We start from the raw sequence: 12,407 nt of genomic DNA, 5'->3' as shown, positions 1-12,407 counted from the left end.
AGGGATGAGAGCCAATCCCATCCCAATTTTAGTTGGGAAAATTGGGAATAGTTTTAGGAGTGAGGTAGGGAACCTTGGCTCCTAACAAGACGATAACCACTAAATATCCACAAAAACTTAGAAATTTTCAACAAACTTCTGTTTCCTATGCTTCCTTTTATAATTCATTGCTGAGACCAAGTAACTGGGTTTGAATGTCAGTTTGGCCAGTTAGTAGATATATGACCTTCAGTAATTACTTGATCTTTCTGTTCCTCATTTCTACCTTTGCAGTTACTCACTTAGAAATAATCATAGCTCCTACCTCATAGGGTTGCTGTGATAATTAAAATAAATATATGGAAAATTATTAACAGGACCTGGAACACAGAAAGCATTCATTCTACTGTGTTATTGTTATCACCATCGTCTCCTCTCATCCCCACTTCTTCCCAGTCTCCTGAGTTCCTGCTTCCCCCATACTGCCTGCCCAGGACTCTCAGCTAAACTCTCCTGGCCTCGTTTCTCCAGGTTTCTCTGTCTCCTCTGTTGTGATTCACCCATGCCAATAAGGTTTTCATAGATGTATTCTTTCTATTAATATAATTTACAAAGCTAAAAAGGCAACCTGGAATCACAGATTTTTAGAACTTGTGGAGATAATCTAGTCCAGTAGTTACCAAAGTGAGGCACAGAGGAATCTTTTTTTTAAATCTGCTTTATTTTTTATTTACTTATTTGTTTTTAATTTTTAAATTTATTTAACAGTTCTCTGTTTTTCACTCCCATCCCAGCCCATCCCCCCGTGTTCCCCACCTCCCTCCCATTTCTACCCCCCTTAGTTGTTCTCCATGTGTCCTTTATACTTGTTCCTGTAAATCCCTCCCCTTTTTCCCCTGAAATTCCCTCCCCTCTCCCTTCTGGTCACTGTCCCCCTGTTCTCTATTTCAGTGTCTTTGTTTTTATTTTGCTTGCTTGTTTGTTTCATTGTTTAGCTTCCTGTTAAAGGTGAGATCATATAGTATTTGTCTTTCAACACCTGGTGATATATTGTATCACTTGACAGGCACACAGGAATCGTGATACATGCAGGTCAAGAGAAAATACTTTAAGATTTATATTTTAATTTTTTCACTATAAAATTTATGAAGTGTGTTTATTATTTAATAAATAAAGGCACAATGGTATATATAGTCTGTTCAGAAGGTATCAAGCCATGTAATATGAAAAATAGAGACATTTGTTGAAGATACAAGATACAAGAAACATTGTAATATAAGACAGCGATGCCTCAGTCCCCTTCAAAGTAGGCACCTTGGGATCTCACACAGTTCTCACAATCACCATCAGCTGCCCTTTGTATTTTCCTGAATCTCATCAATGGTCTAAAATCTCTTCCCCTTCAAAGATGATTTTAGTTTGGGGAAAACCTAGAAGTCACACGGCACCAAATCTGGGCTCTAGGGGAGGTGAGTCACCTGGGTGATTTGATGTTTTGCCAAAAAACTCTTCATGAAACATAATGCATGAGTGGGTTCGTTATCCAGATGAAGCTGCCAAACACAAGTTGCCCATAGCTGAAGCCTTCTGATTCATCCAAATACTTTTCATGGAGGAATGTTCAAGCTTAAAGCAAAATTTGATGCAGATTTATTGCTCCACTGGCTCAGTCATTTTTAATGCAATGGCCACCCAGTCTACATGTTCACTAAATGACATCTACCACCCCACTGACTAGTACAGTGAAGTCGTCATTGTTTACACATGCACATTCCAGTCCACTCTCCTTGGCTGCCAAGTTACATTGATGTCATGCAAACTGTTCTTGTTATATTAACAATAGCTGGACTTTTTCTGGACAGACTTTGTATGACTTATAACACATATACATATGCTAGAGGGTAAAGATCAAAGTTTTTTTCACTAATAGGATAATATAATTATTTTTAAAAGTTGAGAGACCAGTGATCTCATCTGCTCCTCCTACTTTGCAGAGGAGGCAAATGATCCAAAAGAAGGAAACAACTTACCTGAGATCTCACCTGGGAGTAGAAGAGTCTGGTTGTCAATGGGAGAGTGTGGGACGACCGGAGCTAAGTTATTTAAACCCACTCGTCTCAGTCTCCTCATCTTTAAAGGAGAAATCATGAGTTCTATCCAATAGAACTGTTGAGCATTCAATTAAAGGAGAACATATTTAAAGAGGCTAGCACAGTGCTTGGCCCAATTTGAGGACTTAATATTCGTTTTTTGTTTTTTTTTCCTTTCATGTCTCAGAGTAGAGGTATTTTTGTTGAGAGATAGTACCTTTCAAAAACTGAAATAAGGAATACTATATTATTTGGTGCTAATAAGGATGTATGTTACTAAGCATATTTTTTTGCAAATCAAAACATTTTCATTTTTATTTTTATTACAGTTATTGGGGTGACATTTGTTAATAAGATTACATAGGTTTCAAGTGTAGATTTCTATGACACATGATCTGTATTTTGCATTGTGTACCCAGCATCCAAAGCATTTTTTAAAGGATACAGACACTAGAATAATAAGAAGAATACTTCAAGTAACACAGTAGACTAGAGAGATCTAGGGGTAAGGGGCTCCTTTGCTACCCTCCCCCAAATCAAATAATATAGGTCAACATCACTCTTGGTACTAAAATTTTCAATATATTGGAGGAGTTTAGGAGCAGTGATCTGTTTGGAAGGGGAGGCTAGAGACTTGTCCTAAAGCTAGTTGTATAGAAAGAACAGTGTTTACTTAATATATATTTATTGGTGGTAGTATTTTTAAGGGCATTGTTCTATTGTCCCATCCCCAATCCAGCCCTCACTGGTCACTGCCACTGGTTGTCATGTATGTCTGTATTCTTAGCCATCAATGTTCCCATTCCTTCTCAAAATCCTACACAAACAATTATGAATCTTCTTCATATTCATATGTGCTCTAAATAGCTACTATATAATGTGAACTGTTCACTTCAACTTAATGTCTTCCCATCACTAAATCAAAACTAATTAGCTTTGTTTTTCAAATTGCTGACACTGGGGGTCTTTGCTATAACAAACCTGTGTGTGATTAGTGATATAATGGCTGGTGCTGAGCTTGGGCAAATATTTATAGAGTAATCATATTGGATAGGGTTGAATAACCTCTTGGATTAAGTGTGAGCTTCTGCCAGGCAGTGCCGCAAAAATGTGCTAATTTAATGGTACAGTCCAATCTTCTGTCTCCTGACATGACCTCTACAGACACTGATACAAATATAATCAGGGATATTAGGGGACAGTATGTTTTCTTTATTGGCACCCTTGACAGTAATATGCCAGAAAAATCCAAATATCACTTTGCAAATATAAATTATGGGGTAGGTAAATGAGACCTTATACAGCGAGATTAAATATATATATATATATATATATTTATATAGCACAGTGATGAGAATAAAGCAGTCAGTAGATAAATACTTGTCATGTTGTTAGCATATTAGATACCAGAGGAACAATTTTACTTTTATTTACTTTCAGGAACAGTAAACAAGTATTAATTAGGCAAGCCCATTTTAGTGTTAATAGAGGATTTCTTCTCTGTCAGACTGTACTGATATTAATCTAGCCTCTCACAGAGACACAGAGAGTAAATCTGAAAACATACAACTAATTCTTAATAGGTAGTCCTTACCTTGTAGTCTGAGAAGAGACCGAGATCTTGGGAAGGCAGAGATGAAGGCAGTAGTTTTTAAAGGTCGTGCAGTGGCCAAATGGACACTAGAATCTCATTTTCCACACGCTGCCCCAGGGCTTTCCTACCTGGGCATATAGTCCTATTATAACAAAATAGTATAATATTGTTACATAAATGACTTTAGGATTTGGATCATTTCCTTACACATATTCCTTACTCATATTGTTATACAGTTTTTAATTTAATAAAGATTATATATTTGATAAGTACAGGTAAAAAGTCCTTGAGCTTTTTATTTGCATTAATTAATTGCAATTGCACCATTTTTAAAATACTGTGGAGCCATTTTTCTTACACACTCCAACCAATTAGCTATATTTAGATGTGAGGAGGAGGCAGAGTAATTCTTAAAGAGTTCTATGTTTCTTACAACTGACTTGACTGACAGGCCTTAAGTGCTATTTCTTCCAAAGCAAATATGACTCATAGCCCTCAGGTAGTGTGTGCACAGGCTAGAAATATTGATCTGTCCACATCCTAGAAATATTAACACACAATAAAAAGAATTTTTAACTTAATTCTGAATAATGCAGTAGCCAAAATATACAAACAGTACACAATCGACCACGGTAATACTTCTGTAATGTTTTATAATGTCAAGTATGTAATTTAAACTCAAGAAACAGAAACTCTCTCTCCAGACTGAACTCACCCCCTTCAGCTTAACTGTGACACTTTCTTAGAACAGTAGTGCCTAAAGAAACTTATTTAAAGATATAAATAAATATGCATTATTTAAGTCATTGGGTATAAGATACCTATCTTGTAAGTAACTCTAATTACCAGCTCAAAATTTCGAAATGAGAGCAACCAGGAGACGGTTTGGTAAAACTTTGCTTTGAAGTTTGCTAATAACAGAGTGAAGTAAGGTCCCGATTACTCCACATCAACACTGACCAGAGAAAAATGGAGGTAGACGCAAGTTACAAAAGGCAGCCTGGGCCCCAGAGGTCCCATTCGATACATGCTCCCCTCCCTGCTGCTTCCTGGACTACTTGAAAATTCCTTTTCCTACCTGCCCCTGGCCAGCCTTCTGCTACTCCTGATTTCTTGTTCCCACTGAAGGCAGAAGAGAATAATCAATCAATACTGCTGTGGGTTACGAAACACTGTTTCCCCACTGCTGGCTCTGGTGGCTCCCCCAACCCCACGGAGTTACCAGCAGCTGGGTTCTGCCTTCCAGTCACAGTTCGGTGACAGGGCTGCAGGACAGACACACTGCTGTCACTATTGTAAGAATAGTATTTTCTTTTTCTTTTTTAGAATAGTATTTTCAATTGAACAAAATAAGCAAACAAGCAAAACGGAAACAGACTCATAGATACAGAGAACATTTGGATGGTTACCAGATGAAAGGGGAGCTGGGGGAATAGATAAACAGGTGAAGGGATTAAGAAGTACAAATTGATAGTTACAGAATAGTCATGGGGATGTAAAGTACAGTACAGGAAATTAAGTCAATAATATTCTAAAAACTATGAATGGTATCGGATGGGTGCAAAATATATCGGAATAAATCACTTAATAAGTTATATAATGCATAATCACTGAGGTATACACCTGAAACTAACATAATATTGTATGTCAATTTTAACTGAAAAAAATTTTAAATGGTTACAAAAATAAAAATAAATAAAACACAAAAAATGTGCCCTAATGTAAACTATCAACTTCAGTTAATAATATGTATCAGTCCATCCATTGTAATAAACTTACCACAACAAGGCAAGATGTTAGTAATAGAGAAATGTGCAAGAAAAGGAAAAGGGGTGTATGAGAACTCTATACATTCTGGTTAATATTTCTGTCAACGTAAAACTGCTCTAAAATTATTAATTAAAAAATGCAATTCAGAAAAAACAGTTAAGCATTTTCCTATCGCTCTGTTTCCATTTAATACATGTATATAATACTTTCCTAGGGCAATGGAGATATGCTTCCACAGGATAACATTATTTGGGGTCCAAATGTCAAAAGGTGAGAGGAAAATGGGCTAGAGGCAGAGAGAGCTGGTGAGCGTAGGAAGAAAAAGACTGATATATCGCCAAGGGACATATTCCATGCCCACTGACTTCTCCCATTTCCCAGGAGTGCCCCTCTGCAAATCATTGCCACCAACTCACCTACTCCTTTCTCAGTAACTCCCTGGAGTCTGCAGCGATGTGCGTGGCTCTTGTCACGTAGATCAGATTACTGCTAGGAAAAATGCCCACCAATCAGTTAAAACTTGCCCATACAGTGCAATCAGCCCAGTCTTCAGGCAGAGGAGTTTAAGCATTCATATTCAAGATGATTTATCTCCAGGTGAAATCAATGTGTTTGCTTTCGTGACACTGTGACGAGTGCAAACAAGTTTCTGCAAGTTCGGGTTCCTTTTTGTTACTACCTGGTCCTTCACCTACTTTGTGCCCCATCCCTGAATGTAGGTTTTTGACACCTACTGAATTTCTGAATACCTCTTTTTGGGTCTCTGCCAGATCTCTCCATAGAGCCAGGGTCTCTGTAGTCACTATAATAACTACCTGCTACAACTCTGCTTCAAGTGACACATGTGATTCACTCTAACCTTGGTTCATATGCGGACTGTTCTTTTCTCTTGGCATCATATACCAATTTTATATTCCCTTTCTAGAGTCACATCCTTCCCTCCCAAGGCAAGATCAATAATCTAGTTACAATCCGATTTTTGAAGCCCTGAGGTGTCTATGGACTCTTGATTCTGAACTTCTTTGATCTGATTCAGCTCCACACCTCAAGTATAACAGATGCCACAGAAGTAATAAAAAAGCATTAATGAAAATAGTCATTTCTATTTGTTGAATACTTACAAATTACCGGACCCAATGTTTTCAAGCATTATTTTTATAGTCACAGCCACCTTTTGATTTTTACAGGGCCGACAGTCTGCTAATACGCATATGGATATAGCCTTCCCAATTTTGAAAATACTGTAACACTTTCTTATAGGTAAATAGCCCCCACCTCAGTCTTCCAAGTGTCCTCACCGGACTCCCCAGCTACCAGGCTTTCTTGCTACTACCTGCCCTCCCTCTCCCCATGATGCAGCAGTTAAGAGGCTAACATCCAACTCAGTGCTCTGGCCAGTGGTGATCGGCTGCAGCCATGCCATTTTTACATTTTAATGTCTCACTACCAGCCCCAGAATATTAGTATTATTCTTCATCTACAGATTAGACCAGTAATGCTTGAGGACATTTACTTGCCCAAAGCCTTATAATTAGTAAATGATAAAGCAGAAACTCAAGCCCATATCTGTCTGTCTTCATAGACCATTCTCTTCCCCTTATCTCAGAGCTCATAGATATACAGAGGTGTTTCCCAAACCTGTCTGATAGTAAGAGTAAGCTTTTGTCAAAATGAGAGATTTGGGGGCCCCCTTTTTTTTGGAGTTTCTAATTCAAATCCGTGTAGTTTCAGGCTAGAATCTGTATTTTCAAGAAGGTGATTCTTACACTTTTGAAATACTGCACTGGGGCATTTCCCCCCAAAATCATTCGGATAAGAATTTACTGCGATAGCTCCACATCTCAAATGAGTAAGTAAACACATTAACACAACCCATGAATCACAGGCAATGTCTAATGGACAGAATGGGACATGTGTTTCAGGTGGTGGGCAACCTGCTCGCTGTCTTTGGTGAGGCAGTACAACTCAAAAGTAGAATCATTCTTTGATATATCTAGAAACATCATTAGAGACAACCAATTTTAGAATGAAGCAAAATTATAGTTTATAAGTAGGTCTACTGAAAAGGACATAGAGTGAGAGCTTTCAAAAAATAATTCCATGAAACCCAGACAGGGGGCACTGAGTTTGCTAAGAAATATGTTAGGGTTCTAAAACCTATCAATTTACTCAAATAGCATTCCAGAATATGCTCTTCAGAACCATAACCTGTGAATAAAGAACTTAAGGAAATTAAAGGTAGCTTGTTGTCTGAGGTGGCCATCGGTGCTTCTTCCCCTGTGCGTTGCCGCCTTTCTGCTGCCGTGGTTTTTCTAGAAATGTGTGACAATATGGTTTGCCACAGAAAGTCTTGTCAATAGCCTCCCTCTCTCAACATTCTCTCTCCATTTCTGCTGTTAGCAAAAGCTGATCATGAAACATAAAAAGGGGTCCAGAAAAAGGCAACTATCACACATTAATTGCATACAGCAGGTTTATGATGCAATTCTCTTTCTCAGGAAAGTGCTTAGAAAGAAGCAGGAAGAAAAAGAGCAAAACAGATGAGCAATTGTCATGAGCCTGGTCTTATAATGGGAATTGATTCATTAAATATTTCTGAGAAGGGCAGAGTCATCTAAGTCAATAGAACGTCCTAGAAGCTCTTCCTCACACGTAAATCATCGATGAGCAAGAGAAACCTGGAGTGGAGCTGAAACGTACTACCACAGGACATGGCCCAAGCTCAGCTGGTTCTCTTCCAAGTGCGAAACCCTGCCAAACACTTAAACACCTGCTTCAGTTATCAGTGCATATATTCCCTTAGACAGCTGAAAAACAAGTCCTCAGATAAACCAATAAGTAAAATCAAGTGCCAAATATGCCCTCAGCAGAAGCTGATAAAATAAAACTTTTAAATAAATTTAACTGAATGCTTCCAAATGGTGCAGCTGACAATGAAAGAATGCACAGTAGTAAAAGCTATAGACAGAAAAACAATATTGAGCAATTTTTCTATAATTCTAAAGAGCCCAATCCATATCTAACCTCACCCTCATCATCTGCAGATAATGTAACTTCCTACATTAGAGTTAAGAAAAAATAAAATAAACCAATAGCAACAACAAAAATAAACAGAATTACATGGTACGAGAGACTTGAAATAAGGAACACTGTCCCCCATTATTTTACTTAAGTGAAGAATGAAGCTTTTCTTCATTTACTTATATTTTTCCCTCCAGTACTTAACACCTGTATGAAAGCCCCTGACTAAAAAGGTAGGCTTAGCTAATGGGGTGTGTCAACACAATTGGAAGCCCATTTCTAAATGAAAATTGCACTTTGCTGTGAGCACAATCCCTTCAGGTTGAAGAGGGCATTTAGAAAGCAGCAGGGGTAGGTAGCTGGTGCTTTCTCTGTAAGAAGGGCCCGTAGGGTTACCACAGCTGGGGGAGAGACAAGCTAACCCAGAGCAATGGGCTAACGTAATAATTCTCACCTAAATTAGTCATATTTCTCCAGGTTACCTTGGTAGATAGAGAGTAAAGGCAGATATAATCCCTCTTCTAATTGTAAACCAGCACTAGCCTAATTATATCTCCATTTACCCCAGATACTCTAAAATCACAGGCTTTCTGTTTGCTAATTCCTCTTATTCATGGTTTTATGACTCCAGAGGAGGCTTTGGGGAGTACGAATTGAAAAACAGTGCAGTGAGTTAGTTCCACATAGATATTAACTATGAAAAAGATGTGGAATGGAGCAGAAAATGGGGTGGGAAGGAAAAAATCCTCATATTTAGTTCAGACTGATCCCAATCAAGGCTAAAGGACAGTGTAAGGCCTTGCCATGTGAGCCTGGGGGAAAAGGTCACAGATGCTAGAGTAAAAAACAGTGCAAACCCATCAAGCCTACGTTCCTTATCTGTGAAACCCAGCCATTGTATGATGAACTCCACTCCCTTTGCCTTAGAATGTGTTTTATCTGTATCCTACTCGATATTTAAGATCCATGTAATTGTGAGTATTTTGTGTCAAATTACTAACATTAGCCCTGGGAGAGACCATGCACCAAACTCATGGGGTGACGCTGAAAATTGCATGTTGTCGGGAGCCACAAGAAGGACAAAGGGTGAAGGTCACAGTGGTAAACAAATTCATTCCTGTCTTTCCAGATAATCCTGTCTCCATTCTCTTTCACCAAATCATCACTCCATGTGATTCGTGTACTTCTAGCCCAGGTTGGGAGTATAATCAGATGGAGAGATCATATAACGGTATGCTCAGAGAGAAGGCTGTGGGTGCCTCTGTGTGTGTCTGTGTGTGTCTCTGTGTGCATGCACACACACGTGTGTATGACAGAGTTACCGAGCTACCTAATTCTTGATTGAAAATGAACACTCTTACAACAGGCTTCTATACTTCATTCCTCTGCAGTTTACTGATGCAAGTAAATAATTTAAAATTTTTCAGTTATTGTAATTATACAACCTTTGTCTCTTAAGTTTTCCCAAGTCCACAACTAAAAAGGGGATAATGGCCTCAATATAATGGTGCTACTACCATGGAAGGCCATGTATTATCTCAGTTTTTAGTTAGGGAAATGTCTATTGCTTGACACCAAGTCAGAATGAGTTCACAGGACAGAGGAGGAGCAGGAATTAAAGTTGAACAGGGATAAGTGAGCAAATTGTGAACGGGAATGTTTATAGCCCAGAAATAGGAGCATTTAAGGTGGAGACACATTAATACAAGGCAACACGGGTTCAAATTTGATCCCTCACTGCTACAGGTCAAGGACTTTTTAATGGTCAGCTCCTCTGGGTGTTTCATAAGACTCACATTTACACCAAAAAACAAACACGATCTGGCCCTCCCAACTTTGTAAGCAAGCTGAGAACAGGGATCAAATTCCTGTCAGCTTTGTACCACCCCACAGCCTGGAAGAGTTCCTTGTATAGATTAAGTGACAAGTAGCATTGCTTAAATTGATAAGAGAGAAAAAAATTAATAGTTTCCCATGAAAAATCTGCTTTGAAACAGACAGCTTGACTGTGGTTTTGGGTTTTTGTTTCTTAGTGTTCTCCTATCCTGATAGGGAAACACTGAGAAACCGAACTTAAATTTGAAGGTTGCTTGGTAAATATGGAATCAGAGAAATGAAAATTGTGTACCCTCAAGAGATGATATTTTCATCAAGCTCTAAAGCCAATGAGTCATTCTTCTCCAGAAAAAGGCTGTGTTTGCCAATCTAATCACATATTTGTGTTCCCCAGTCAAGCTGCCCTCTTCCTTAGGAACAGGACTTTTCCCCTGGAAACACATCATTCTTACCCTACTTTTTCCTGAGTTCCATAAGAACCTTATTGGTTGTATTTATTATCCACATGCTCTCCGTTTTAACTGAATCATCACTTCTTCCTGTCAATCTCTGGGCATTCTCTCAATTAACTTGTTGATTTTTAACATCTAAGTTAGTGCCTTTCTTCCATCACGTACCCTGCTGGCATTTCCAGGAACTTCAGTGTCTGATTCAATTTGATACATGACCATCACAGATAAGGCAATGGATTAATTGCTGTGTGTATATAAACATGGATAAGGTATAGTTCTTGATTGCAACATCTAGGATCAAGGTCATGTTGATGAGCCAGTTAGGCTGCTTTAAGAGTCACAGAGTGAGGTGGTCATGTTTGTAGGTTTTGGCTCTAGACAGCTTGGATTTGCACCCTGCCCTGACCTTTCCTAACTGTGTGATCTTGAGCACCACAATTCCTTATCTATAAAATAAGAATATGAATAACTGCTTCTTCTTTGTGGGGTTCTAGTGAGAGTTGAATGAGTTAATATGATTAAATTTCTTGGTATAATTCCTAACAAATAAAAGCAATGTGCTTTTTACATCATGAACTGCTTTCTCAACTGTTAAATCCTTCATATTTATTTTAACTACCTAGAGGCACAGATACAGTCTTCTTTTTTAACCTCCTGTTCTGACACCATGGAGACATGGGTGGGCAATAATACCGCCTTAGGTGCGTTCACTAAACAAATATTTATTGAGCACCTACTGTATGTTAAGTACTCGGGGAATATTACTAATGGAAGGCCTTGGAGGCCATGGTTAGAAGTTTGGATTGACTGATATCAAAACAGGAGTCAAATAAAAGTTTCTAAATATGGTCTCTGTGTTGAAAGGAGAACATTTTAGGGGTGGGACAAAAGTTGGAGTCCCATCTAGAAGTGACTGCCATTGTCAAGGCCACATAGGTGTCAAGGGGTGGACAATTTAAGGTATATTTTAGAGATAAGGCAGAAAGTACGCCTTCCGAGACAATGTGTGAGCACTTTAACACAGAGAAGCTGCTTTCTCAGTGAGCCAAGAAGTGAGGCAGGTTGGCAAGATTTCCATAGGACTGAAGGAGGAGGGCACTTGGAACCAATCTATTTACTTAGATTATACCATAAATAAATTAAATTTAAAAATTGGATCTCAAATCTAAATTTACTTGCGAATAATTATACATGATCAAAAATGCCTTTTCCAGACATAATTATGAGGTAGGCAATATTTGTCTTTGGCATCACAATCCGTACTTTAAAACATGTTATTAATAATGTTGAGCACTTACGGAAACTAAATGCCCTTCATTCATTTTCTCATTTCATTCAAACTACAACCCTATAGGCATTTACTATGATTATGCTCATTTTTACAGATGCAGTGAAATGAATCTCTGTGAAGTAACTTTTCCCAGGTGATAGAGCCACGGAGCACATGGCTAGGATCAAACCCAGGTGTCTGACACAAGAACCGGAGCTCTTAACTACGACATAGAACCGCCATTTCACACCATTAATGGCACCTCCCATCTCTCTCTCTCCCTCCCTCTCTCTCATACACAGACACACATGTGCACATACACACACCTCTCTTTATAATACAAACCTCTCCTCAGGGAGAATCTATTATTCTCAGCCTCTACAAAACCCCTAATG

General features: G+C 38.5%; 1 long non-coding RNA gene across 1 annotated transcript; it reads right to left on the bottom strand.

Moving 5' to 3' along the window:
- Positions 1-918: 918 nt before the first annotated feature.
- On the bottom strand, positions 919-4,807 carry LOC119042794 (uncharacterized). The gene is made up of 3 exons (XR_005081289.2): positions 4,742-4,807; positions 3,664-3,805; positions 919-2,109 (listed from the first exon to the last, which is right to left on the bottom strand). It is a non-coding gene; the product is annotated as an uncharacterized LOC119042794 (long non-coding RNA).
- Positions 4,808-12,407: the final 7,600 nt, after the last annotated feature.

Source organism: Artibeus jamaicensis, unplaced genomic scaffold, assembly GCF_021234435.1.
Source record: "Artibeus jamaicensis isolate MK-2021 breed Jamaican fruit bat unplaced genomic scaffold, CSHL_Jam_final contig_233, whole genome shotgun sequence".
Classification (NCBI taxonomy): domain Eukaryota; kingdom Metazoa; phylum Chordata; class Mammalia; order Chiroptera; family Phyllostomidae; genus Artibeus; species Artibeus jamaicensis.
This window is presented reverse-complemented; position numbering and strand designations above follow the sequence as displayed.